Source organism: Montipora foliosa, chromosome 3, assembly GCF_036669935.1.
Source record: "Montipora foliosa isolate CH-2021 chromosome 3, ASM3666993v2, whole genome shotgun sequence".
NCBI lineage: Eukaryota > Metazoa > Cnidaria > Anthozoa > Scleractinia > Acroporidae > Montipora > Montipora foliosa.
The window spans coordinates 47,951,794-47,954,722 of record NC_090871.1 but is presented as its reverse complement, the minus strand read 5'-3'; the positions used below and the strand labels follow the sequence as shown (position 1 = coordinate 47,954,722).

Below are 2,929 nucleotides of genomic sequence, written 5' to 3'. Positions count from 1 at the left end.
AGCAGCTTGATCGCCTCTGCTTGTTCCAAGCCTGTCTTAACAGTGGCATCCAACGCGCCAAGACAGCTGTCCAATCCTCAGGCAATGCCAAGCTTCTTGTTGCCAGATCGGATATAGTGTCAACCCTTGGGGCATTAGAGAGCCAACCTCCTGTGCTTGACCCACAAACCAACAGCATATTAGACTTTTCCGTTGATGTAAAGAAGTTACTGGACGTCCTCAGCGAGACAGGTTCTGTTTCAGACAACTCTGCATGTGCAGCCAACACCACGGCAAGCGGGCAGTTTGGGTTAACGGTGGTAAAATCTGGAGAGGACGTTGCCTCTTTCACCATTACTATACGGGACAGCAAAGGCCGTGCTTGTGGCTTGCGTGGCAACGTATTTGAAGCAAAGCTGAAGAAAGGTAACGATGAGGAGGCGGTTAAGGTAAATTTGAAGGAAAATGCTTTAGGTACTTACACCGCAAGCTACGCTTTACCCGCGGATGCCGAGGGAAAATATCTGTTGTCCGTACTTCTAAATGGTGATCAAATTCAAGGGAGTCCATTCACTGTATATCTGGGTGTACCAATCGGAAAGCTAGGTTGTCGGGTTTGCCATCAAAAGTTAAGAGGGAATATGAATTATTATTACAATAACAGAACACTTTATAGCCAGTTTCCTGAAGGGTACGTGGCATTATGTACCCCAAGTTGCAACCATGCTACACAAGCACTTTATTCTCCCGTTAAACTTTGCGGTCCTTGCTAGCTAACGCTAATGCAATTGCTTCAACTAAACCAATAATGACTGATCATGCACCAGCTCTATAGGCTACATATCATATTATTACTATGAAAGAATGCTACTTAGCCTGTAAGGTTGGTTTTTATCTATACTTAGCCGCCGTTAGAGTGGAACAAAACTCAGCATAAGGCCTTGTAGATTTCTACTAAGAAACTCGTAATTGCTAGTTCAAGGAAGGATCATAGGTGAAAAGCATGTGCATCATCGATAGTTTTCATCTTTTACCGATTGATTCCTCGTTTACTCAACCGAGAAAGGAGCCCATCTGGAGCGTGCAACTTCCATACAGCGTCTGTGAAACGGCGTTTTCACAAGTAGGTTTATTTTTAGACTAGCCCTTCCCGCGAATTAGGTAAAAAAACAAAGGCAATTCCGGTTCGGTGACCCTAAGACGTCAGCTTAATTTCTTGTAATTGGTCATCGGGCTCCTGTGGGAGTCTCATTCGCGGGAAATTCAATCTAAAAATAAATCGGTCTGTAAAAACGCCGTTACACGAATACAGTAGAGTTGTAGGCTCCGGGTCATGGGTTCCTGACCGAGAGTATTGCTACTAATTAAAAAAAAAAAAAAAAAGACGATCAGGTGTTTGGGAAACGTCAACTTTCATGCCTCCCTCCTTCCCCCCTTCTAAAGGGTTTTTGTAATATTTTTCGCTGTTAAAACATATACATAGCAATTTATACGACATTGTACGCATTGTATTACGAGAACTTGCTTACAAGAATGAGCATTGTTTTCAGGCTAGTTGAGACAAGCACTGTTAATTTCTTTAAAAATACATTAGGGTAACATTTATGGAAAATCAGCGATTTACTTTTTATTAACTTTATCTAGTTTTTATTTTAATTTAATCGTATTTAACTAAATTGATTGTTAATGTTTTTAACTTCGATGGCGTTGCCATGATTCATGTACTTATGGTATTTTTATCCATTTTTTTAATGTCTAATTTCTATGTTCAGTACTTTTAGATTCTTTTGTAGATAGAGGGCCACGTGTTCCAAAATAAAATGCGTTTTTCCAAAATTGAATTTTTCGTGGTCAACCACCTCGATAACTGCAAGGAATGTTCAAATTCAGTCAAGCAATACTAGTATCTTACTACATACATACGTTTATTGGAGTAATATAACGCTAGTACCTTTAAAATTCATTTCCAAACGTATGTCACAATATCACGAATTTCCAACGAGCACTATTTTTCACAGAAAACTCTCGGGCAAAAACTGTACATACTTCACAGAACCCAATTAAACCCTTCAAAATTGCAGTATAAAAGAGAAAACAAGCACTAAGTGGCATTTTAGATGAAAAAAATGCATTGGTATAACAACATGACTGCTCTTAATAATTTGTCACGTACATGGATGCAAAAATTCTGCATTCTTCCTGTGTCTTGCCAATTGAAATCACACTATTGATGAAAAAATTAAGAGATGCGGAACTTCTGCGACTCTTTAAGTTCAGTGGCACACTCAAAAATCCATCTACAAATAAAATGGATGCAGAAATTCTGCATGCCTTAATTTTAGTCAAACCAAAAATAATTCACCAACGCAAACCTGGGGGGGTGCAAAAATTCTGCATCATCATGTGTAGCAATCGGTATGGGATACCTACTAAAAAAAAAAAAGAGGGTGCAGAAATTCTGCGTCTCTATGAATTCAGAGGTACACTCGCATTCCATTTACAAATATAATGGTGCAGAAATTCTGTACTATTGATGTACAGTTCAAACCATTGCACGTTCACATACACGACCCCTGTGGCTATGCAAAACTTCTGCATTTTTCTGCGGCAATTCACATCACCCCTTTAAAGAAAATAAAGGATTTCTGCATTTCTTACCTACTCTTTCGCAATAGAACTTACTTAGAAAACAGATGCTTAAATTCTGCCCCTTGCAACAGCACATTATCAAGAAAATAAGAATTAGTGAAAAAAATAAGCAGAAAAATACGCAACAATTTTATATCTCTTTTAGGAAAGTCGAAAGGAAACTGACAAGGTTCTAAGATACTGATTCATTCTTGTAAGATGCCGAAGCCAGAGTGAGGCTTATGTTGCACAGCTACAAAGATCGGACAGCTACAAAGATCGGACAGAATCTTACTGATTTATTGGAAAAAAAACATGAATA

The 2,929-nt window shown here is 38.8% G+C and overlaps 1 pseudogene; it reads left to right on the top strand.

Moving 5' to 3' along the window:
- Positions 1–2,778: 2,778 nt before the first annotated feature.
- LOC137997541 (uncharacterized) overlaps positions 2,779–2,929 on the top strand; it is a 2,182-nt pseudogene continuing 2,031 nt past the window's right edge.